Raw genomic sequence first — 24,717 nt, forward strand, 5'->3', positions numbered from 1 at the left:
CACTACCACCTTCAGTGCGCCTCCTGCCGCCCTCGTGTGCACCAGTACACGAGTGTGGGCGGGGTGGGCACTGTCACCTTCAGCGCGCCTCCTGTCGCCCTTGTATGCTGCTTGTGCACCGTTGCACGAGTCTGGGTGGTGTGGGCACTACCACCTTCAGTGCGCCTCCTGCCGCCCTCGTGTGCACCAGTACACGAGTGTGGGCGGGGTGGGCACTGTCACCTTCAGCACGCCTCCTGCCGCCCTTGTGTGCTGCTTGTGCACCGGTGTACGAGTGTGGGTGATGTGGGCAATGGAACGGAGGGCCTGTCATTCAGGTGACATTCGTATTGTTTGCAGAAAGATCACGTGACACGCGCAGGGCTCACAGAGGGGTGATAGGGCGGCGGGTTCAGCCCGGCCCTGAGTCCTGCAGAAGTCAGACCTGTTGCCAGAAGCGGAGGTTAGGCTGTGTGCCCTTCACCCGAGGCTGTGGGTGGGCGAGGTGAGGTGTGCGCGACCTGTTCTGTGAGGGTTGAAGGGTCACTGGGCTGGAGGCCGTGATGTCCCGGTTGTGTGTGTGAAGCTGGCTTTCACTGCTATTGTGCAAGCTGTCCCTGTACTGCAGGATGGTGTTGTTTAGATGTGTCTGTCTGTTCGTGTGCCTGTCTGCAGGGCGGCGGAAAGATGCTCTTTCTACCTGCACATTACCTCGTCTGTGTGTGCAGGTGGCTTGCACTACTGTTGCACAGGCTGCGCCTCCTCTGCGCGATGGGGGTTCTTTGGGTTTGCATGTGTTTGTTTGTGTCTAGGCGTAGTGTAAGGATGCTGCCTGCACATTACCTCTTCTGTGTGTGCAGGTAGCTTGCACTGCTGTTGCACAGGCCCGACTTGTTCTAAAAGGGGGTGCTTTGCCTTCTTCGGGTGTTGTGTGTGTCTGTGTGTGAGGCAACAGGGGAAGCATATGCTGCTACTGCTTTGCTCTAATGTTTTCTGTGAGATAGTGTAGCTTCTTCTGCTTCTGCCATGCTATGCCTGTCTCGTGAGTCAAGGGAGCTTGCACTGCTGCTGTTGTACTGTGCCTGTCTCGTGAGCCAGGGAAGCTTGCACTGCTGCTGTTGTACTGTGCCTGTCTCGTGAGTCAAGGGAGCTTGCACTGCTGCTGTTGTACTGTGCCTGTCTCGTGAGCCAGGGAAGCTTGCACTGCTGCTGTTGTGCTGTGTCTGTCTTTTGAGCCAGGGAAGCTTGCACTGCTGCTGTTGTGCTGTGCCTGTCTTGTGAGCCATGGAAGCTTGCACTGCTGCTGTTGTGCTATGCCTGTCTCGTGAGTCAAGGGAGCTTGCACGACTGCTGTTGTGCTGTGCCTGTCTCGTGAGCCAGGGAAGCTTGCACTGCTGCTGTTGTACTGTGCCTGTCTCGTGAGCCATGGAAGCGTGCACTGCTGCTGTTGTGCTGTGCCTGTCTCGTGAGCCATGGAAGCTTGCACTGCTGCTGTTGTGCTGTGCCTGTCTCGTCAGCCAGGGAAGCTTGCACTGCTGCTGTTGTGCTGTGTCTGTCTTTTGAGCCAGGGAAGCTTGCACTGCTGCTGTTGTGCTGTGTCTGTCTTTTGAGCCAGGGAAGCTTGCACTGCTGCTGTTGTGCTGTGCCTGTCTTGTGAGCCATGGAAGCTTGCACTGCTGCTGTTGTGCAATGCCTGTCTCGTGAGTCAAGGGAGCTTGCACGACTGCTGTTGTGCTGTGCCTGTCTCGTGAGCCAGGGAAGCTTGCACTGCTGCTGTTGTACTGTGCCTGTCTCGTGAGCCATGGAAGCTTGCACTGCTGCTGTTGTACTGTGCCTGTCTCGTGAGCCATGGAAGCTTGCACTGCTGCTGTTGTGCTATGCCTGTCTCGTGAGTCAAGGGAGCTTGCACGACTGCTGTTGTACTGTGCCTGTCTCGTGAGCCATGGAAGCTTGCACTGCTGCTGTTGTACTGTGCCTGTCTCGTGAGCCATGGAAGCTTGCATTGCTGCTGTTGTGCTATGCCTGTCTCGTGAGTCAAGGGAGCTTGCACGACTGCTGTTGTACTGTGCCTGTCTCGTGAGCCATGGAAGCTTGCACTGCTGCTCTTGTACTGTGCCTGTCTCGTGAGCCATGGAAGCTTGCACTGCTGCTGTTGTGCTATGCCTGTCTCGTGAGTCAAGGGAGCTTGCACTACCGCTGTTGTACTGTGCCTGTCTCGTGAGCCATGGAAGCTTGCACTGCTGCTGTTGTGCTGTGCCTGTCTCGTGAGCCAGGGAAGCATTGCACTGCTGCTGTTGTGCTGTGCCTGTCTCGTGAGCCATGGAAGCTTGCACTGCTGCTGTTGTGCTGTGCCTGTCTCGTCAGCCAGAGAAGCTTGCACTGCTGCTGTTGTGCTGTGTCTGTCTTTTGAGCCAGGGAAGCTTGCACTGCTGCTGTTGTGCTGTGTCTGTCTTTTGAGTCAGGGAAGCGTGCACTGCTGCTGTTGTGCTGTGCCTGTCTTTTGAGTAAGGGAAACTTGCACTGCTGCTGTTGTACTGTGCCTGTCTCGTGAGCCATGGAAGCTTGCACTGCTGCTGTTGTGCTATGCCTGTCTCGTGAGTCAAGGGAGCTTGCACGACTGCTGTTGTACTGTGCCTGTTTCGTGAGCCATGGAAGCTTGCACTGCTGCTGTTGTACTGTGCCTGTCTCGTGAGCCATGGAAGCTTGCATTGCTGCTGTTGTGCTATGCCTGTCTCGTGAGTCAAGGGAGCTTGCACAACTGCTGTTGTACTGTACCTGTCTCGTGAGCCATGGAAGCTTGCACTGCTGCTCTTGTACTGTGCCTGTCTCGTGAGCCATGGAAGCTTGCACTGCTGCTGTTGTGCTATGCCTGTCTCGTGAGTCAAGGGAGCTTGCACTACCGCTGTTGTACTGTGCCTGTCTCGTGAGCCATGGAAGCTTACACTGCTGCTGTTGTGCTGTGCCTGTCTCGTGAGCCAGGGAAGCATTGCACTGCTGCTGTTGTGCTGTGCCTGTCTCGTGAGCCATGGAAGCTTGCACTGCTGCTGTTGTGCTGTGCCTGTCTCGTCAGCCAGGGAAGCTTGCACTGCTGCTGTTGTGCTGTGCCTGTCTCGTGAGCCAGGGAAGCATTGCACTGCTGCTGTTGTGCTGTGCCTGTCTCGTGAGCCATGGAAGCTTGCACTGCTGCTGTTGTGCTGTGCCTGTCTCGTCAGCCAGGGAAGCTTGCACTGCTGCTGTTGTGCTGTGTCTGTCTTTTGAGCCATGGAAGCTTGCACTGCTGCTGTTGTGCTATGCCTGTCTCGTGAGTCAAGGGAGCTTGCACGACTGCTGTTGTACTGTGCCTGTCTCGTGAGCCATGGAAGCTTGCACTGCTGCTGTTGTACTGTGCCTGTCTCGTGAGCCATGGAAGCTTGCATTGCTGCTGTTGTGCTATGCCTGTCTCGTGAGTCAAGGGAGCTTGCACGACTGCTGTTGTACTGTGCCTGTCTCGTGAGCCATGGAAGCTTGCACTGCTGCTCTTGTACTGTGCCTGTCTCGTGAGCCATGGAAGCTTGCACTGCTGCTGTTGTGCTATGCCTGTCTCGTGAGTCAAGGGAGCTTGCACTACCGCTGTTGTACTGTGCCTGTCTCGTGAGCCATGGAAGCTTGCACTGCTGCTGTTGTGCTGTGCCTGTCTCGTGAGCCAGGGAAGCATTGCACTGCTGCTGTTGTGCTGTGCCTGTCTCGTGAGCCATGGAAGCTTGCACTGCTGCTGTTGTGCTGTGCCTGTCTCGTCAGCCAGAGAAGCTTGCACTGCTGCTGTTGTGCTGTGTCTGTCTTTTGAGCCAGGGAAGCTTGCACTGCTGCTGTTGTGCTGTGTCTGTCTTTTGAGTCAGGGAAGCGTGCACTGCTGCTGTTGTGCTGTGCCTGTCTTTTGAGTAAGGGAAACTTGCACTGCTGCTGTTGTACTGTGCCTGTCTCGTGAGCCATGGAAGCTTGCACTGCTGCTGTTGTGCTATGCCTGTCTCGTGAGTCAAGGGAGCTTGCACGACTGCTGTTGTACTGTGCCTGTTTCGTGAGCCATGGAAGCTTGCACTGCTGCTGTTGTACTGTGCCTGTCTCGTGAGCCATGGAAGCTTGCATTGCTGCTGTTGTGCTATGCCTGTCTCGTGAGTCAAGGGAGCTTGCACGACTGCTGTTGTACTGTACCTGTCTCGTGAGCCATGGAAGCTTGCACTGCTGCTCTTGTACTGTGCCTGTCTCGTGAGCCATGGAAGCTTGCACTGCTGCTGTTGTGCTATGCCTGTCTCGTGAGTCAAGGGAGCTTGCACTACCGCTGTTGTACTGTGCCTGTCTCGTGAGCCATGGAAGCTTACACTGCTGCTGTTGTGCTGTGCCTGTCTCGTGAGCCAGGGAAGCATTGCACTGCTGCTGTTGTGCTGTGCCTGTCTCGTGAGCCATGGAAGCTTGCACTGCTGCTGTTGTGCTGTGCCTGTCTCGTCAGCCAGGGAAGCTTGCACTGCTGCTGTTGTGCTGTGTCTGTCTTTTGAGCCAGGGAAGCTTGCACTGCTGCTGTTGTGCTGTGTCTGTCTTTTGAGTCAGGGAAGCTTGCACTGCTGCTGTTGTGCTGTGCCTGTCTTTTGAGTAAGGGAAACTTGCACTGCTGCTGTTGTGTTGTGTATGTCTTTTGAGTCATATAAGCTTGCACTGCTGCTGTGCTGTGTCTGTCTTTTGAGTCAGGGAAGCTTGCACTGCTGCTGTTGTGCTGTGCCTGTCTTTTGAGTCAGGGAAGCTTGCACTGCTGCTGTTGTGCTGTGTCTGTATTTTTGAGTCATGTAAGCTTGCACTGCTGCTGTGCTGTGTCTGTCTTTTGAGTCAGGGAAGCTTGCACTGCTGCTGTTGTGCTGTGTCTGTCTTTTGAGTCAGGAAAGCTTGCACTGCTGCTGTTGTGCTGTGCCTGTCTTTTGAGTCAGGGAAGCATGCACTGATGCTGCAGTGATTTCACTTTTCCTGAGAGTTCGGATGGCATGTGCTGCTGCTTCCATGCTGTGTCTGTCTTGTGAGTGACAGTAGCTTGCACTGCTACTTCTGTGCTTTGTCTGTATTGTGAGTCAGGTAAGCTTGCCGTGCTGCTTACGTGCTTTGTCTGTATTGTGAGTCAGGGAAGCTTGTTCTGCTGTTGATGTGCCTGTCTTGTGAGGGACAGTAGCTTGCACTGCTGATTCTGTGTTCTGTCTGTTTTGTGTGTGGCAGGGAAGCTTGCACTGCTGTTGTGATTTCACTTTTCCTGAGAGGTCGGATAGCATGTGCTGCTGCCTGCTTCCATGCTGTGCCTGTCTTATGAGTCAGGGACGCTTGCTGGCTGCTTACGTGCTTTGTCTGTATTGTGAGTCAGGTAAGCTTGTTCTGCTGCTGCCGTGCTGTGTCTGTCTTGTGAGGGACAGTAGCTTGCACTGCTACTTCTGTGCTTGTCTGTATTGTGAGTCAGGGAAGGTTGTTCTGCTGCTGCTGTCTTGTGAGGGGCAGTAGCTTGCACTGTTGCTTCTGTGTTCTGTCTGTTTTGTGTGGCAGGGAGGCTTGCACTGCTGTTGTTGTGATTTCCCTTTTTCTGAGATGTAGGATCGGTTGTGCTGCTTCTTCCCTGCTAATCCTATTTTGTGTGAGAGGAAAGTTTGCTGTGCCTGTTTTGTGAGTCAGGGAAGACTGAACGCCTTGCTGCTGTGTTGTGCCTGTTCTATGAGGGATGGTAGCTTACACTGCTGCTGCCATGCTTTATCTTTTTCTTTGAGGGAGAGAACCTTGCACTGCTTCTGCCGTGCTTTGTCTGTTTTGTAAGGGAGAGAAGTTTGCACAGTGATTTCACTTTTTCTGAGAGGTTGGATAGCTTGTGATCCTGCTGCCCTGCTATTCCTATTTTGTGAGGAAAGGAATCTTGAAATGCTATGTGGTGTCTGTTTTATGAGGGAGGGAAGCTTGCACTGCTGCTGCTGTGTTGTTTGTGTTTTATGAGAGAGGGAAGCTTGCACTGCTGCTGCTGTGATGTGTTTGTTTTATGAGGGAGGGAAGCTTGCACTGCTGCTGCTGTGTTGTTTGTGTTTTATGAGAGAGGGAAGCTTGCACTGCTGCTGCTGTGTTGTGTCTGTTTTATGAGGGAGGGAAGCTTGCACTGTTAGTGCCCTGATGTGTCTGTTTATGAGGGAGGGAAGCTTGCACTGCTGCTGCTGTGTTGTGTGTGTTTTATGAGGGAGGGAAGCTTGCACTGCTGGTGCTCTGATGTGTCTGTTTTATGAGGGAGGGAAGCTTGCACTGCTGCTGCTGTGTTGTGTTTGTTTTATGAGGGAGGGAAGCTTGCACTGCTGCTGCTATGTTGTTTGTGTTTTATGAGAGAGGGAAGCTTGCACTGCTGCTGCTGTGTTGTGTTTGTTTTATGAGGGAGGGAAGCTTGCACTGCTGCTGTGTTGTTTGTGTTTTATGAGAGAGGGAAGCTTGCACTGCTGCTGCCCTGATGTATCTGTTTTATGAGGGAGGGAAGCTTGCACTGCTGCTGCCTTGATGTGTCTGTTTTATGAGGGAGGGAAGCTTGCACTGCTGCTGCTGTGTTGTGTGTGTTTTATGAGGGAGGGAAGCTTGCACTGCTGCTGCTCTGATGTGTCTGTATTATGAGGGAGGGAAGCTTGCACTGCTGCTGCCCTGATGTGTCTGTTTTATGAGGGAGGGAAGCTTGCACTGCTGCTGCTGTGTTGTGTATGTTTTATGAGAGAGGGAAGCTTGCACTGCTGCTGCCCTGATGTGTCTGTTTTATGAGGGAGGGAAGCTTGCACTGCTGCTGCTGTGTTGTGTCTGTTTTATGAGGGAGAGAGCGAAGCTTGAACTGCTGCTGCTGTGCTGTGTCTGTTTTATGAGGAACGGAAGCTTGCACTGCTGTGTTGTGAAGGAGGGAAGTTTGCACACCTGCTGCCATGATTTCACTTTCTCTAAGCGATAAGATAGTTTGTGCTGTTGATTCCATGCTGTTTTTATTTTATGAGGGGCGGAAGCTTGCACTGCTGCTGCTGTATTGTGCCTGTTTTGTGAGGGACTGTAGCTTGTATTGCTGCTACCATGCTTTAACTTTTTCTTTGAGGGAGGGAATCTTGCACTGCTGCTTCCGTGCTTTGATTGTTTTGTGAGAGGGAAGCTTGCACTGCTGCTGCTGTGTTGTGTCTGTTTTATAAGGGAGGGAATCTTGCACTGCTGCTGCCCTGATGTGTCTGTTTTATGAGGGATGGAAGCTTGCACGGCTGCTGCCCTAATGTGTCTGTTTTATGAGGGAGGGAAGTTTGCACTGCTGCTGCTGTGTTGTGTCTGTTTTATGAGGAAGGGAAGCTTGCACTGCTGTGTTGTGAAGGAGGGAAGCTTGCACACCTGCAGCCATGATTTCACTTTCTTTAAGCGGTAAGATAGCTTGCGCTGTTGATTCCATGCTGTTTTTATTTTATGAGAGGCGGAAGCTTGCACTGCTGCTGCTGTATTGTGCCTGTTTTGTGAGGGACTGTAGCTTGTATTGCTGCTACCATGCTTTAACTTTTTCTTTGAGGGAGGGAATCTTGCACTGCTGCTTCCGTGCTTTGATTGTTTTGTGAGAGAAGGAAGCTTGCGCTGCTGCTGCCGTGCTGCATCTGTTTTGTGAGTCATGGGATCTTGCACTGCTGCTGCCTATCTCTGCCTTTCTCGTGAATGTGGCAAGCTTACACTGCTGCTGCAATGATGTGCCTGTCTTGTGAGTGAGGCGAAGCTTGCACTGCTGTTTCCGTGTTGCATCTATTTTGTGATTGAGGGAAGCTTGCACTGTTGTTACTCCATCAGAGCTTTCATGCGGATCATGTACCATTGAATAGTTAGCCATGTCTGTTACAGGGTATTGTGTCAGCTATTTGAGTCCTGTGTATGGTTGGTAATGTTCATGGGGTGTTGTAGAGGGTATAACTGTGACTTGCCTGCTGTTGTATGGTTCTTTACTCCCTATCCTATAGGAAGGCCTACGGCTGCCCTTCCTGTCTCCTAAAGCAGACAGTGACATGAGCGAGGGGTTTCCACTCTGAGTCACCCCCTTGCACCCTGATACTCCTTTCCTTGTAGGGCGATTGCTGCTTTCACTCATGTCCCACTCGGAGTATCTTATCACCTCTGCACCACTCAGGGCTTCCTATCACTGTTGACACACTCAGTTTTCCCTGCCGCTCCTTTCCCATGAGAGCTTCCATGCCACTCTACTCATGTCTGAGGGATGTGTAGGGCCAGTCCTACAACGTCCTTTGATTAGCATTCCAGAACTTTTTTCTCCACCCATCGTCCACCCACCCTCCTTGTGTCACCCCACCACATCAAGTTTGATCCGACGTTAACCAATTACAACCGTCCTTCTGTCACCACACCCCCTCAAACCCTACCAACATTTCATGCCAACCCGCAGACTTCCACCATACCCAGACCACCCATCAGATCCTATCCCAGCGACCCCACCACACCACACAACTCAGACCAATCCGCACAGTTTCAGACTCCTTACACCATATCACATTTCATCCCATCCACATCTTGTTCTGGTTATCTCACCTGTCACACCCCAACAATCCTACGCCCTCTACCACACCCAATTTACTCCACCTCGCCAACCACATCTCACACTAACACCACAATTGGCATCCCAAATCTACCACTGTCAGCACATCACAAACCATCCCACACACCCACACCCCATCGACCCACACCAAGCCCACCGCACTCCACCGAACCCCAGCACATCACATACCATTCCACACACCCACACCGCATTGACCCACACCGAGCCCGCCCCACTCCACCGAACCCCAGCACGTCACATACCATCCCACACACACACACCCCATCGACCCACACCGAGCCCGCCCCGCTCCACTGAACCCCAGCACATCACATACCATCCCACATACCCACACTGCATCGACCCACACCGAGCCCGCCCCGCTCCACCGAACCCCAGCACGTCACATACCATCCCACACACCCACACCCAATCGACCCACACCGAGCCTGCCCCGCTCCACCGAACCCCAGCACATCACATACCATCCCACACACCCACACCGCATCGACCCACACCGAGCCCACCCCACTCCACCGAACCCCAGCACATCTCATTACTTGACAACTAATTAAACTCACCACATTCCAACTTATGCTCAAAATGCTATAACATCAGGCCCAACACAGCCACCGCACCCATAGCCACCATCTCACACAAGTGCACCTATCTACAACCCAAATCACCCACCCCACACCATCATACCTCATCATATCCCTGCTCATCCTTGCCCATCTGTATTCAACAACACGAAATCTCACCCCACTGTACTGCACCACACCCATTCCAACCCACCAAACACTGTACAACCCTGCCATCCAATCCCAAAGCATTCCACCCATCCCAGTTTCATCCATCGGAAAAGATGTGCCGCTGAAGTGTGTCTCTTTTCACTTGGACGGTGTTTAATGTTCAGAATGTGCTATGTAGAAAGCTGGTTACCCCACTGGGGCCTGACACAGGCTGGCAGTGACTCCCTCTGCCACCTGGCCATAGCCCTTGTAGTGGGGTGGGGCCCACTGCGATGCTGTTGTTAATCATATTTATTGTACATATGGTATATATTTTGGAAATGTTTTGGGAGCTCCAAGGCCTGTGGGCCCCGTTGTTAACGAATGCTTACAATGCCAGTGCAGCGATAGCCCCCTGCATCATGGACATCTTCGCTTATAATCCCAATTTACAAACAAGCATTTGCAATGCAATAGGTCTCGCATTTACTAGAGTTTGAGCTATTGGCATTGTAAATGACAATGCCTTTTATTTACTTGTTGATTTTTAAAACATAAATAAAATGCATTATTATTTACAATGCCAATAGCTTAAACTCTCACAAATGCGAGACCTATTGCGTTGCAAATGCTTGTTTAAACGACTCAATTAGACAATTACCAGTACACAGCCGGGAGCAGGAGTGTGATCCAGGCAAATAAAAACACCTCCCAAGCTGCAGCTTCTGACAAACTTGGATGGCCGTAGACAATGTGAGACTGGCTTCTGCTGGTACTTTAAATGCATAACACAAGAAGGATGCAGGTTTTTCTGCTCCAGTATTTAAAAAAAATCATTGTTGCTTCTTCCTGCACACGATCAACTCATGGAAAGTTATCATCAATTCTACGCACAATCACAGCTCAAGGAAAGGTTAGACTCCAGCGAGACTTTGCCTCATAAGCTGCTCTGCCATTTTCAAAGGCCATTTAATTGTGAGTGCTGGGATACCTCGGGGGAAGGAGGGGCGGGAGAGAGCGCTCTGCTGGAAAAGGAAAGAAAAAAAACATACAAAGTAGAAATGTCAACTCAGCAGTTCGTCACAGTATTAGTCACACTTGAAAATTGCCAAATCTTTAAGCAAAAAAACGGGATGGCAGCAAACAAAGGATGAGCAATTGTCACATGTGGGGCTTGAAGAGTCCAATATCTAAAGAGATTTGAGAATGAAAATCCGTGAGAACTAAGTGGAGTTGACATTTAAAGTAACAGCTGAGCCCCTTCTGGGCTGCATTGAAAGGATATTGAAAAATCTATAAACAAAGCCATGGGGCCCACATAGAGTGTGTACTTCACATAGGTATGTGTCACGTAGCACAGCATAATCACTGCAGCACAATAGCCTTTAGAGGCAAAGTAAACAGCAAATATGTTTGGAGGAACGAAACACACATTTTCTGTGGTTGGCAATGCCGATTACACACATTTGATAACTGATAAAGGAACTTGAATCAAATACTACGAGAGTCATTGGCTTGAACCTTACATTGCAGAATCCCGCTAAATCATTAATGATTAACTAATGTGGAACATGCGGTCGCGAAAGTGAAAGTGATTGTGATCGCGATCAAACATCAAAGCGGCTGTGCGGCCGCGAACGTGAAAGCCAATGGTGTGCAGGCTGCCAAATGGTGCGCGCGCCCGGCGCACATGCACTGTATTTGGAGGCCTGAAAGCACTCGTTTGCACTTCCAGATCCCCCATTTACAAAAGCTCTCGCGAGAGCAGCGCTAAAGCGCTGGCTCAGGCGAGACCTAAAAAGGAGATAAATCCCTTCAACAAAATTATCGGGCAATATCGTTGTTCGAGGCCACTGCAAAAGGTATGGGTTGTATACTACTGAACAGATTGCAAAGTTGAGCTTCCGCTAATAATATACCAGCTGATACCCAGTTTGGATTTAAAAGAGGGCTGAGTACAGCCCACCAGTTTGAATTTGAGTATCATCACTGGGAAGTATACGGTGGCTAAGAAGGGACCGCTGCATCTATCCTTCGTTGTATTTGTACTCGGAGCTAACTCCTGTGCGCGTATTGGAAGGGATGGTGAATGTCCGGGCAGTTTTACCATCAGAAGAGGGGTCAGGCAGGGCTGCGTCCTAGCCCCCTTCCTGTTCTCTCTATACATGAACCGGGTTGAATCAGCCCTAAGTAAATCTGCCGGGGAGACAGCGATGATAGGTTTGCGCCTCCTCCCAATTGTTCTTGATGCAGAGGATGCTGTATTAATTGCCAGAACTGGGAGGGGGTTGCAGGGCCTAATTGATGCTTGTATTTCCGTTATGTCGCGTCTAGTCCTGAGAGTAAATGGCACCAAGACGTACATTATGACCTATGGGGTCAAATCCAGGATAAAATCCTTCTATGCAGAAGGGCACAGATTGAGCGAATCACCCACTTTCTGCTACTTAGGGATACTCTTGGACAGTACAACGTCTTGGTCCCCCATGATAACGAACAGGTGTGCGCAAATGGGGAAATCCATTAACGGGATATCATCCTTTATAAAGAAATTGCTTTTTAAGGCACTAAGGGAACTGCTCGCCATATATGTGAGTAAGGCTGTGGCAGGGGCCTCATACGGTGCGGAGGTCTGGGGAATGGCCAACACTCGGAAGATACAAAAGGTTGAAGACCTATTTCTTAAACATATTTTAGCTCTTCCTCCAAGGTGCTCGAACCACATAGCCCATGCTGAACTGGGAACCCCGTATATATCTGATAGGATAAAGGTGGCTTCGATCTTGCTTTGGCATTCAATTTGGTCGTGAGCAGAAATGGAGCTGAATAAGTTAATCCTGAGGGACACTATGAACCTAGATCATGCGATGAAGATCTCGTGTCCGAGACACGTAAATTCTCAGTTTGTGGAGATTGGCTTGGCGGAACTGTTTAATAAACCAGACTCCTCCAGAACTCTAGCCAAGGCTAAGTTGAAATATTGCGTTCAGAACAAAGCCATGGGAGAGAGATGGATGAGGGAAAGAGTTAAAACAACTGTTTTTGCTTTCAGTATGATGGCCCACCAGGAGGACCTGAAATTTTACCTGATCTTGGTACAAAATGATCAGTAGAGGTTTATCCTGATCCGATTCAGGGCAGAGATGTTGCCTCTGATGATGGTGTTTCCGAGTGGATGCCGTTCCCAGTCAGAGCGCGCACTGTGTACGTGCAACAGTGAGTTTCCCATAACAAATTTGCACATTGTATTTTTTTGTCCACATCTTTAAATTCCCAGGAAAAGATTGTTATCGCCTATATTTAAAATATATCCCTTTACACAGTGCAGACCAGCTCTTCTGTTTTTACAGCAAATAAATACTCCGCTGGGTGTTGAGTGTAGTGACCTCATATTTACGGCAGGTATTGAAAATTAGGAAAAACCTGCAGGTGGAAGTTGCCTAAGTAAAGCATAATTGTGCATGATTATCATTTGATTTTATTGCTACATGGAATCTTATGAAGATGAATTTTACTAGTGAACTGTATATATGTAAATTATTGAGTGCAATCTCATCTTCAATCTTTTACTGAGGTGAAAGTTTTTATTAGTCCAGGCTTTTATATATCAGTATACTTTTATGTTACTGAAACATACTAAATAAAGTTATTACTGACTGACTGATATACTGATATATATATATATATATATATATTTATATTTATACTTTTTCCCACAGGGCTTCCTCGCACACTCACGAATTAGGAGACGGTTGTACAGCGATGAATGCAATTCGATTTTTATTTCATTTCAGCATGCCAGTTATGCAACTCTACGCGTTTCGGTCTCTACGGAGACCTTGTTCACGAGACTGAAAACAGGAACCACCATTTTTTTCAAAATATAAGCCACACATGTCAGTAATTGCGTCATTTCTTGTTGCAGGCAGCTAAGCATTCTGGTTTTTGTAGTTTTTTATGATTTATCAAATCAACAGCACAAATTAATTAACACATTGTAAAGAGTTATATGTGAATTCTAACATACCACTTCAAATTGTACATTGCAAAATATTCGACATGTCTTTGATTGTGTCTGATGTTAATCTCTATACTACGCGTATGTAAGCAGTGATCGCACTCTCATCCACTAACGCTTTATTCATTAATATAATGAATTTTGGAAATGAAATGAAATAAAAATCGAATTGCATTCATCGCTGTACAACCGTCTCCTAATTCGTGAGTGCGCGAGGAAGCCCTGTGGGAAAAAGTATAAATAGTCAAACGGCTTGGCTCTGCCGTACCTCTGACGCACCGCCCAAAGAGTGCCCAGGAGCCGAAAAGTGGGCCATTTTGAAAGCATATATATATATATTATCTACTGGCGGTCGCCAGTAGATAGTTATAGTTAGGACCGTGTTTCCATAGGAAATCCGCAACATTCTATTTGGAATAACTTTGGTGCCGGTCGACGAATCCTCGCGAAATTTGCAAAACTAATGGGGCGCTCCGCTCCGCTCCTACCCTGAAAGTCTCGGGGAGATTCGTCAAGCGGGGGCTGAGAAAAAAGGGGGTCCCAAAACGCATTTTCCCCATGCATTTTCCCATAGGACCTTTAGTCCGAGCTACAGCCCGAACGGCTGAACAGAATTACTTGAAATTTGGCAGAGAGGTAGTCCTCAGGTCAAGGATGTGCCTTTTGTAGGTCTGGTGTAAATCTGTTCAGTAGGTCCTGAGAAAATAGCATTTAAATCAATATATATATCTGTAAGCGCGCTCCGTGCGCTTACCGTAAGCTTACCGTACGCGTACGGTGCCGTGCGCGAGCTCAATTCTGATTGGTGGTTACATGACTGTAAACATTCGAATCAGTCGAAATCAGGAAGTGTCGGCCGCCATTTTCTGTCTCTCGCACTGAGAAACAAAGGTGGGGAACGTGAAAAGGGGGCAACGAAGAGAGTTGCAGACCCCCTAGTGTTTGTCAGGGGGTCCAAGAAGGACCCAAAAGTACGGAAAATACATTTAATAATTTTTTTTAAAAATCGCGGATTGCGCGTACGGTAAGCTTACCGTACGCGCACGGCAAAAAAAAATAAAAAAAAAAATAAAGAAGTAACAATCACATTTATTAAATAAATTAAAGGACCCACAAGGGAGAAAAAAACAAATGTTACTGTGTAAAAAAAGGCGAGGCGCGCACGGCATGGACTGCGCAATGTGGGCGCTCGGTGCGCGACGCGCACCGAGCTCCCACAGCGCGCGCACGGTGCGCGAAGCGCAGCGTGCGCGCAGGGTGTGCGCACAGTGAAAAACCAGAATTTTTTTTTTATAAAAAATACATAACTTAGCATTTAAAAAACCGTACAAATTCACTGAAAAAACCATAGGTTTCACACACGTTATAGTTAGGAATTATCATTTACAAAACCTTGCAAATTCACTTAAAAAACCATAGGTTTCACACATGTTATAGTTAGCTGTACATTTCACTCGTAAAAAACCAATGAAATTCCACGTTATAGTTAGATCAGGTAACTATAACTTGCGCGACCGCAATCCACAATGTGTAATTTCAGATGTCATCATTGATGTCATGAGTGATGTCACTGACCATGTCATGAGTGATGTAATATGTGACGTCATCAGCAGTTTATTGTGGGCGCGCAAGTTATAGTTTCCTGATCTAACTATAACGTGGAATTTCATTGGTTTTTTACGAGTGAAATGTACAGCTAACTATAACATGTGTGAAACGTATGGTTTTTTAAGTGAATTTGCAAGGTTTTGTAAATGATAATTCCTAACTATAACGTGTGTGAAACCTATGGTTTTTTTCAGTGAATATATATATATATATATATATATATAGAGAGAGAGAGAGAGAGAGATAGAGATAGATAGATAGATAGATAGATAGATAGATAGATAGATAGATAGATAGATAGATAGATAGATAGATAGATAGATAGATAGATAGATAGATAGATAGATAGATAGATAGATAGATAGATATAGTCTCTCACTTATTGACAGAGAGATGGCATATAAAGAAAAACTGAGAAAGAAAGAGAGAGGATTGAGGCAAAGGGCAGAGATAGAAACAGAAAGATTAGATAACAAGCGTTGGTAATGAATCGGTTTCGCCTATGTGATGAATAAAGTACTTTTTTTATCATCGTCCGGCAGAAGGAAAGAGCTCCCTGACAAACAACACGGGTGGTGGAGAGGGTGTGGTGTAGTGGCCAGAGCTGCTGACTCGAGAGCTGGGGATTCTGGTTCCAGTCTCAGCCGCAGCAACATCCTGTGATTCTATGCAAAAAACGTATTCTCCTCGGTGATAAATTGTTTTATAAATTTGCTGCATGAGTAAAAGGTGAAAAGAGGCAAAACTTTATGAAACAATAGTTCAACCAAAGCAGATGTTAACAGTATTTCGGCAACGGGAAACTTGATAAGAGAAGCAGATAAGGAACAAGCATTGGTAAATGCAGGAAAATATGCTACAGCCAATGGGAATGGAGGACAAGTAAGTAGCTAGCACAGGAACCAATGAGAAGTCAGGAAAGAAAGGTGGTGGGATCAAAGTCCCTTTCAAGTTTATATTAAAAACAATAGATTTATCAAGCACAGGGCAAGTGCTGTGCAGGTGAAACCTAAATCTAGAGATTGAACAGAAGAGATAAAGGCAGAGAAAAGAAAGATGTGGAAAAGAGGCAAAGTCAGAATATGAGAGGTGAAATAGACTTAAAGCCAGCAAAAGAGCGATAGGATAGAGAGAAGAGCTGAGATAGTAAGAGATGGGATAGAAAAAAGTGCATAGAAAAAAATTTTTGGAACAGAGACAAAGTAAGAGAAAGAGTGATAGGACAGATGTAAAGGCAGAGAGTTATGACATATATAGGAGTGGTCTGAGGTAGAAAGAGGGGGGATTGAGGCAAAAATCAAGAAAGAAAGATAAGGACGTGGGGTACAGACAAAGGCAGAGGAAGATAGAGGTGGGCAGAGAGAGCGAAAGAGGGATGGGATATAGAGAATATATCAAGAGTTGGGGGGAACACAAAGGCATTGAAATATAGACGGACAGAGACACAGAGAGAGAATGTGAAATGGGGGAGACTTGAAGGCTGAGAGAGAGAGAGAGAGAGAAAGAGAGCAATAGAAAAGAGAGAAAGGCTGAGGAAAAACAGAAAAGGGGGAATAGACAACAGCACAGAAAAAATAGTGATTGGGCAGATTTAAAGTCAGAGAAAGAACGAGGTGGGATAGTGGTGAGGCCACAGGAAGAAAGAGGTGGGATTGACGCGATTGCAGATGAAGCAAGCGGTGGGATAGACCCATGGGCAGAGGAAGAATAAGGTGAATTAGACACAGGGGCAGAAGAAGAAGAATGAGGTGGGATAGAGACAAGAGCACAATAACAAAGAGAGATGCGATGGACGTAAAAATAGAGAGAGGAATTGTGCAGAAGGGAGGGCTGACAAACAAGAGGTGGGGTAGACACAAGGGCAGAGGAAGAATGAGTTGGTATAACATTAAGGCAGAGAAAAGGAGATGGAATGACAAAAAGACAAGGGACAGAGTTAAATGCAGTAACAGAAAGAAGTGGGTTACGGCAAAGGGCAAATACCTAAACAGATGGGAGAGTGGCAATGGCAGAGAAAGGGAGAAATGCTATAGCTAAAAGCCAGATAAAATAAAGAGGTGAAATAGAGACGATGCCAGAGAAAGAAAAGTGGGATAGACTTAAAGTCATAGAAGGAGAGAAATATGTGTGGTAGCATGAAAGGCACACACAGAGAAAGATGTGGGATAGAGACAAGGACGGTAAATAACTAGATGGAGACAATGCCATAACACAGTGTCGTACTTTAATATTCGGAACCGCGTAGGGGACAAGGCCCTACCCCTGTCTATCTTGGTATTAGCGAACCGCAAATGGTAAATGCGGCATATACGAGTGCTTTATAGATCGTTCTAGCTATAAACGCACTGTTTACACGTCATTCGGCTTCACTACGCGGGTTCCATTTTGGAAGCAGTGGCCATCTTGTCATTGCCCTCACATAGGCTATGATGGAGTTAATACGGGCCTCACAGTACATGGGCTTTCCCTCTGACTTCTCTGTGACCTGGGCAGCTGGCTCTGCTGCCCCGGGTCAAACCGGTCTCACGAGCTCCCCTTCCTCCGTCCACCTGTGATTAGCATCAGGGCTCGACCCATCATAAAACCCTTCTCATCCTACACAAGCCCCCGGCTAATCTCTTCCACACCTGCTTGTTCCTGCTTTATGACTTGTTTCCCAAAACAGGAGATGCTCATGTTTATTGGGGGGTCTATTTACTTCAAATGTGGGATCTGAACCTTACCGTGTAAATCATTGTGGGCTGGCCGAACTGGAATGTGGGATGGTCATCATGACTCTGCCTTTTCTTTGTAATGTACACTTGCATATTGCCGTATCATAAAACCTAGGAATGTATGCTTGAGGCAGGAAAAAGCGTATTTAAGATGAAGTCCGTTCCTATGATTTTCAGCAGTCTCCTGAGAACATACACGCTGTTGTACTTCTAGGATACCTGTCATTGGTCTGCAGCCAATAAACGATTCTTTGACTTCACCCAGAAGACTCTGTGTTTCTGTAGGTCCGGAACAGGGTGAACCCAGAAGTCATAGGGTGTGTGCCCCTGCACCGCTGGGTCTAAAATACCCAGTACTTCAACAGAGGAAATGCAAATACAGAGATAAGGGCTGATTGATAGAGGTGGGCATGGAGAATAGGATGGGGAGCTTTGTTTCATGGGCTTGGTGTTGCCTGGCCTAAGGGTGGTAGCATATGTGATATCACCTGGTGGTGGCCGATTGGTATGGAGGTACCACCATGTGTGGAAGTCACACATGTGATATGCTGTCCAACATTACATTACATTCATCAGTTCAGCCCACAGGCCTTGGCCTCCTTTCAACAAGTAGCTAGTGCAAGAGGACAAGGAAAAGCAGGAAAGGAGGCTCTGGAGAGGTCATGGGAGATCAAATGTACAGAGGTCAGGGGAGGGAAAATGTGCAGAGGCCAGGGGAGGGCAAATGTGCAGAGGCCAGGGGAAGGCAAATGTGCAGAGGCCAGGGGAAGGCAAATGTGCAGAGGCCAGGGGAGGGAAAATGTGCAGAGGCCAGGGGGGGGGGGGGGCAAATGTGCAGAGGCCAGGGGAGGGCAAATATGGAGAGGCCAGGGGAGGGCAAATGTGCAGAGGCCAGGGGAGGGCAAATATGGAGAGGCCAGGGGAGGGCAAATGTGCAGAGTCCATGGGAGAGCAAATTTGGAGAGGCCAGGGGAGGGCAAATATGGAGAGGCCAGGGGAGGGCAAATGTGCAGAGGCCAGGGGAGGGCAAATATGGAGAGGCCAGGGGAGGGCAAATGTGCAGAGGCCAGGGGAGGGCAAATGTGCAGAGGCCGGGGGAGAGCGTAAATAGAGAGTGCATGGGAGGTCATGGGAGAGCAACTGTACAGCAGTCATGGGAGAGCATATGTGCAGAGGCGAGGAGAGAGTAAAAGACGAGAGGTCATGGGAGAGCACCTGTACAGCGGTCATGGGAGAGCACCTGTACAGCGGTCATGGGAGAGCACCTGTACAGCGGTCATGGGAGAGCACCTGTACAGCGGTCATGGGAGAGCAACTGTGCAGCGGTCATGGGACAACAACCGTGCAGCGGTCATGGGAGAGCATATGTGCAGAGGCCAGGAGAGAGTAAAAGACGAGAGGTCATGGGAGAGCACCTGTACAGCGGTCATGGGAGAGCAACTGTGCAGCGGTCATGGGACAACAACCGTGCAGCGGTCATGGGAGAGCATATGTGCAGAGGCCAGGAGAGAGTAAAAGACGAGAGGTCATGGGAGAGCACCTGTACAGCGGTCATGGGAGAGCACCTGTACAGCGGTCATGGGAGAGCACCTATACAGCGGCCAGGAGAGAGAAAATATGGAGAGGCCAGGGGAGGGCAAATGTGCAGAGTCCAGGGGAGGGCAAATGTGCAGAGGCCGAGGGAGGGCAAATGTGCAGAGGGCAGGGGAGGGCAAATGTGCAGAGGCCGGGGGAGGGGTAAATGTGCAGAGTCCAGGGGAGAGCATAAATAGAGAGTGCATGGGAGGTCATGGGAGAGCAAATGTGCAGAGGTCAGGGCAAAAGACGAGAGGTCATGGGAAAGCCAATGGACTTGGGACAGGGGGGAGCAAAAGTAGAGTCCATAGGAGAGCAAAGTCCAGAGACCAAGGAAAGGAACATGCACAAAGCCTTGGGTGAGCAGATGCACAGAGGTCATGGGAGAGCAGATGTGCAGGAGTGATGGAAAGGAAAATGTACTGAGGCCAGGGGAGAACAAATGTGTAGAAGTCAGGGGAGAACAAATGCACAGAGACCATAGGACAGCAAATGCACAGAGGCCATAGGACAGCAAATGCACAGAGAGAATAGGACAGCAAATGCACAGAGGCCATAGGACAGCAAATGCACAGACACCATAGGACAGCAAATGCACAGACACCATAGGACAGCAAATGCACAGAGGCCATAGGACAGCAAATGCACAGACACCATAGGACAGCAAATGCACAGAGGCCATAGGACAGCAAATGCACAGAGGCCATAGGACAGCAAATGCACAGACACCATAGGACAGCAAATGCACAGAGGCCATAGGACAGCAAATGCACCGACACCATAGGACAGCAAATGCACAGAGGCCATAGGAGAGCAAATGCACAGACACCATAGGACAGCAAATGCACAGAGGCCATAGGACAGCAAATGCACAGACACCATAGGACAGCAAATGCACAGAGGCCATAGGACAGCAAATGCACAGACACCATAGGACAGCAAATGCACAGAGGCCATAGGACAGCAAATGCACAGAGAGAATAGGACAGCAAATGCACAGAGGCCATAGGAGACAAATATACAGAGGCCATAGGAGACACATGTACAGAGGTCAGAGGAGAGCAAATGCACAGAGACCAGAAGAGACAAATATACAGAGGCCATAGGAGACACATGTACAGAGGTCAGAGGAGAGCAAATGCACAGAGAGCATAGGAGAGCAAATGCACGGAGAGCATGGGAGAGCAAATTCACAGAGGCCATAGGACAGCAAATGCACAGAGACCATAAGAGACAAATGTACAGAGGTCAGAGGAGAGCAAATGCACAGAGACCAGAGGAGAGCAAATGCACGGAGAGCATAGGAGAGCAAATGTACAGAGGCTATAGGACAGCAAATGCACAGAGGCCATAAGACAGCAAATGCACAGAGGCCATAGGACAGCAAATGCACAGAGGCCATAGGAGAGCAAATGCACGGAGGCCAAAGGAGACAAATGTACAGAGACCAGAGGACAGCAAATGTACAGAGAGCATAGGAGAGCAAAGGCACATGGGCTGTAGGACAGCAAATGCACAGAGGCCATAGGAGAGCAAATGCACAGAGATCATAGGACAGCAAATGCACAAACCTCATAGGAGAGTAAATGCACAGAGGCCATAGAAGAACAAATGCACAGAGGCCATAGGACAGCAAATGCACAGAGGCCAAAGGAATGCAAATGTACAGAGGCCATAGAAGAACAAATGCACAGAGGCCATAGAAGAACAAATGCACAGAGGCCTTAGGACAGCACATGTACAGGGGAGGGGGTATTGTGTAGAGAAGCCATGGGAAAGCAAATGTATGGAGGCCATAGAAGAGCACGTTTACAGAGACCACAGGAGAGCAAATACTCTTGTATTGAAATTTGAGACAGGAATAAAGGATAAAGGAGAGGAGGGAAATGGGAAAGAGTAAAAAGTCCTTGTGGGAAGGTAAAACTGTACCTTATCTCTCTCCTTTTCTTTGAAAAGTTTACCGAAGCAAACCTCAAGTGTTTGCGCGTCTTACAAATGCCCTCTGCTGTTCTGCCAGGGGTTATTGCAGCTGTTTTCCATTCAAGAGAGACCAGAGATGACCTTATTAGTCCGATACTCCACATTTATATAGCATGATCTACGCTGTGATTGGGCCCACAGGAAAGCAAGGACGAAATGCTTTCAGGGACGAATCGTCACCCTCCAAGGTGGCAAGCTTCGTTATAGGCTTCTGTCCCACTCCAGGTGGGCACTTCAATGCTAGGGGTCTCCTCAACGGGGGCTCTTTAGTCCGGACCTTTTCACTGCCCGTGTTCAGTTCTTGTGTGTCAATGATAATAGGGGGTGTAGTGTCAGATGGATCAGAGATTTAAAATTGTCTAAAGCACACCACAGGACTTTTGGCAATATTAAAACACAGAGCATGAGTTGAACCTGAGGTGTTCTGTGGTCCCTTACCTATAGTCGACACGTTTCATGCTCTTTTGCTTCATATAGTCAAGCAGCTCTTCTTCAGGATTTTTGGCAAGATTAAAACAAAGAGCATGAGTTGAACCTGAGGTATTCTGTGGTCCCTTTCCTATAGTCGACACGTTTCATGCTCTATTGCTTCATATAGTCAAGCAGCTCTTCTTCAGGACCTTTGGCAAGATTAAAACAAAGAGCATGAGTTGAACCTGAGGTGTTCTGTGGTCCCTTTCCTATAGTCGACACGTTTCATGCTCTTTTGCTTCATATAGTCAAGCAGCTCTTCTTCAAGACCTTTGGCAAGATTAAAACAAAGAGCATGAGTTGAACCTGAGGTGTTCTGTGGTCCCTTACCTATAGTCGACACGTTTCATGCTCTTTTGCTTCATATAGTCAAGCAGCTCTTCTTCAGGATTTTTGGCAAGATTAAAACAAAGAGCATGAGTTGAACCTGAGGTGTTCTGTGGTCCCTTTCTTATAGTCGACACGTTTCATGCTCTATTGCTTCATATAGTAAAGCAGGTCTTCTTCAGGGCCTTTTGGTTGAAGCCTACTATATACGATCAGTTCCTATACCTATATTCAGGTGATTATTCTGATGCACACAGTAATATACCAGATGGGTCCCTCCTACTTAACACGGGCAGTGAAACGTCCCTGACTTTGAGGGTCCCGCTGGGCATTGCACCGCCCGCCTAGTGTGGGGCAGAATCCTGCGATGAAGCATGCCACTGTGCAGGGTGACGATTCTTGGCCCTAACGAGTTTCGTCCTTGTTTTCCTGTGAGGTCGATCACATCGTAGATCATACTATATAAAATTGGAGTATTGAACTAATAAGTTAATCTCTGGTCTCCGGAACGTCACGTTTTATGATTTCATATTGCGGTGTGGAGGGTTTGTGATGGGCCGTTCACCCCCCCCCCCTCCCCTCCCAGACCCTCACATCCAGGATAGTGCAGCTACTTCTCTCCCACTGAGGGAGGCCTTTCCATATATTGATTCGGGAAAGCAGTAATGAATGCTATAACTGGGTAAATAAAACATATTTTCAGGCTATTTCATTGACACAGTGATAAAGATTCATAGATGGATTTTCAAAATCGCTAAATGTTTAGGGGTAAGACGCTGTTCAATGAAATTGTATAACAGAACATCATAACCAGCACTGTCACCTCAAGAAATAGAGCTTACTTACATCTATTCTTTTTCTAATATGTAATGAAGTTAATTCATTCAATAAAACAAAAAAGGAGCATTTCCTACTACGGCCGTTTCGGGGGGTGATTTCATTCATGTATGCTGTAAGAAGCAGACTACAGTGATGGTATATTTTTTTCTTAACTGTCACATTACACCCACAAATTCTCTCTGTCACATCTCACCTTACTGACCACACCTTTTCTCCGTCACGTATCTCCTCACTGACCTTCTCTCTGTCACATCTCAACTCACTGACCACACCATCTCTCTCTCGCTCGCTCTGTCTCTCTCTGTCACAAATCATCTCACTGATCCTTCCCCCCTCTCTGTCCTGCCTCACCTCACACACCCATTCCTTCTCTCTGTCCCATATCACCTCCCTGACCCATACCTTCTCTCTCTCACATATTACCACACAGACCCTTCTCCTCTCTGTATGTCTCACCTCACTGACCATGCTCTTTCTCTGTCACATCTCACCTCACTGAACTATCTCCCCTCTGTCTGCCTCACCCAACATTTCCATACCTTCTCTCTGTCCCATCTCACCTCACAGACCCTTCTCCTCTCTGTTCTGCCTCACCTCACAGACCTCACATTCTCTCTGTCACATCTCACCTCACAGACCTCACCTTCTCTATCTCACATCTCACCTCACTGACCCATCTCCTCTCTGTCCTGCCTCACCTCACAGACCTCATCTTCTCTCTGTCCCATCTCACCTCACAGACCCTTCTCCTCTCTGTCCTGCCTCACCTCACAGACCTCACCTTCCCTCTGTCACATCTCACATTTCTCCTCACAGACCCTTCTCTTCTCTGTCCTGCCTCACCTCACCTTCTCTCTGCCCCATCTCACCTCACAGAACCTTCTCCTCTCTGCCCTCCCTCACCTCACAGACCTCACCTTCTCTCTGTCCCATCTCACCTCACAGACCCTTCTCCTCTCTGTCCTACCTCACCTCAACTTCTCTCTGTCCCATCTCACCTCACAGACCCTTCTTCTCTCTGTCAACTTCTCTATGTCCCATCTCACCTCACAGACCCTTCTCCTCTCTGTCCTGCCTCACCTCACCTTCTCTCTGTCCCATCTCACCTCACAGACCCTTCTCCTCTCTGTCCTGCCTCACCTCACAGACCTCACCTTCTCTCTGTCCCATCTCACCTCACAGACCCTTCTCCTCTCTGTCCTGCCTCACCTCACCTTCTCTCTGTCCCATCTCACCTCACAGACCCTTCTCCTCTCTGTCCTGCGTCACCTCAAAGACCTCACCTTCCCTCTGTCACATCTCACATTTCTCCTCACAGACCCTTCTCCTCTCTGTCCTGCCTCAGCTCACCTTCTCTCTGTCCCATCTCACCTCACAGACCCTTCTCCTCTCTGTCCTGCCTCACCTCACAGACCTCACCTTCTCTCTGTCCCATCTCACCTCACAGACCCTTCTCCTCTCTGTCCTGCCTCACCTCACCTTCTCTCTGTCCCATCTCACCTCACAGACCCTTCTCCTCTCTGTCCTGCCTCACCTCACAGACCTCACCTTCTCTCTGTCCCATCTCACCTCACAGACCCTTCTCCTCTCTTTCCTGCCTCACCTCACCTTCTCGCTGTCCCATCTCACCTCACAGACCCTTCTCCTCTCTTTCCTGCCTCACCTCACCTTCTCTCTGTCCCATCTCACCTCACAGACCCTTCTCCTCTCTGTCCTGCCTCACCTCACCTTCTCTCTGTCCCATCTCACCTCACAGACCCTTCTCCTCTCTGTCCTGCCTCACCTCACAGACCTCACCTTCTCTCTGTCCCATCTCACCTCACAGACCCTTCTCCTCTCTGTCCTGCCTCACCTCACCTTCTCTCTGTCCCATCTCGCCTCACAGACCCTTCT

The 24,717-nt window shown here is 48.6% G+C and overlaps 1 protein-coding gene across 3 annotated transcripts in view; it reads left to right on the plus strand.

Annotated features, from left to right (window-relative positions):
* Positions 1-372: 372 nt before the first annotated feature.
* LOC146806328 (uncharacterized) overlaps positions 373-24,717 on the plus strand; it is a 63,112-nt gene continuing 38,767 nt past the window's right edge. Inside the window, exon 1 of one of the 3 annotated variants that reach the window (XM_085620628.1) lies at positions 373-484. The gene's annotated coding sequence lies outside the window, so the exon portion shown is untranslated. Of the gene's footprint in view, positions 490-24,717 lie in introns of all 3 variants that reach the window. The other 2 variants (XM_085620629.1, XM_085620630.1) reach the window with 2 other exon arrangements.

The sequence above is a fragment of the Triturus cristatus genome, chromosome 8, assembly GCF_964204655.1.
Source record: "Triturus cristatus chromosome 8, aTriCri1.1, whole genome shotgun sequence".
In the NCBI taxonomy this organism is placed as follows: Eukaryota; Metazoa; Chordata; class Amphibia; order Caudata; family Salamandridae; genus Triturus; species Triturus cristatus.